Raw genomic sequence first — 1542 nt, forward strand, 5'->3', positions numbered from 1 at the left:
AGTAGTTGGCAGATATGATTTCATCATATCATTCGGTAGGATATCCCCGGCTGTTAGGCTGGATGGTAATACAAGGCAAAGTTTTACCCTAGTTCGGATCGGACCGTTGCAGTTGAAGAAAGAGCCTACTCCTGGTACTGTATATTACTGATAGGTACAAAGTACACGTGAATACCAGGCATTGTGCGTGTGTGTATAATATCGACGAACTAGCCCCCAAGCTTGTATAACATACTAGGGGCCTAGGGTTACAAATCATATATAGTCGGCTTATCACCAATGGGGATAGTGTCCTCCGCGACTCTGGTAGCTTCGTGTTGTACGCCGAGTCCTCCACATGGCTCTTCGTATAACACATCTCGGTCCAACCTATATGTGGCGCGGCATGGAACTGACCCATGAGTCTTCATGTTGACCCACCACAACTAGAAATGATGTGCCCACCACACCACACACGCAATCGGCCACTAAGAAATAAGCATATACAATAGTACAATGGTATCTAGCTCACGATACGTCTCCATATTTTGTTGATGACACTGACGGACTTTGCATTTTATGCGTGCTCCGTATTTTGTTGACGACACTTACGGTCATTGTATTTGAAGCGAAAGCATGATATGGTCACTGGACTTCAGAATAAGCTCATCATGGTCACCACATACATTTTGTCGTGCTAACCAACATGTGGTTGGATGGTTAGGAGGACAGTGGTTTCTCAAGCCCACCAAAGTTCAAGTCCCGGTGCTCGCATTTATCTTGTGTTAATTTCAGTATTTTCCGCCGATGTACGTTCAGTGGGAGGAGACGTTCCACTCAACTATGAGGCACATATGGTGACTTCATAAAATCTCAAGATCATATATGTTGGCCCACTCTCTCGAGGGTGCTCATAGGGGTAGGGTTCGCGTGTGCGCGCTTATAGCGGTGAGTGCTTGCGCATATATATGAGCCCTTGTGTCTGTACTGTGTTAAACAAATACGTGTCATGATTATACGGTCACTGGCTCACCCGTACAACTCTGTATTTTGTTGATGACACAATTAATTGACCAGTCAAACGTTCCACGCGGCGCAACTAGTGTTGCACCATCGGGGCACGTAACCATGGGGCCCACCTGTCAGCCCGTATATGAAAGAAAGAAATGGTAGTTTGAGTCTGTACTATGTTAATAAAACAGGAGTACATTTTAGGGTGATCATACGGTCACTGGCTCACCATACAGCTCCGTAATTTGTTCATAACACGATCAATTGACCAGTCAAATGGTCCACATTCAGCAGCGCACATTACCATAGGGCCCACCCGTCAGCGCGTATATGAAGCACAGAAATGGTTATAAATTAGTGGTCAGTGGGTACTCAAAGTCGTGAGACCTCTGGTTGGCAGTCGCCGGCGGTTGGGGGCGTTGATTGGGCGGTGGGGTGGGGATCGCTGGAGAAAAAGCTCGGCGCCGGGGAGGGGGGACTAGAGGGATGGCTGGTGCGGCGGCGGACCGGCGGTGGGGAGTGGTTTCAGGGAGGGCGGGCCGGCCGCGGGCG

This window comes from Triticum aestivum, chromosome 2B (genome assembly GCF_018294505.1).
Source record: "Triticum aestivum cultivar Chinese Spring chromosome 2B, IWGSC CS RefSeq v2.1, whole genome shotgun sequence".
NCBI classification, from domain to species: domain Eukaryota; kingdom Viridiplantae; phylum Streptophyta; class Magnoliopsida; order Poales; family Poaceae; genus Triticum; species Triticum aestivum.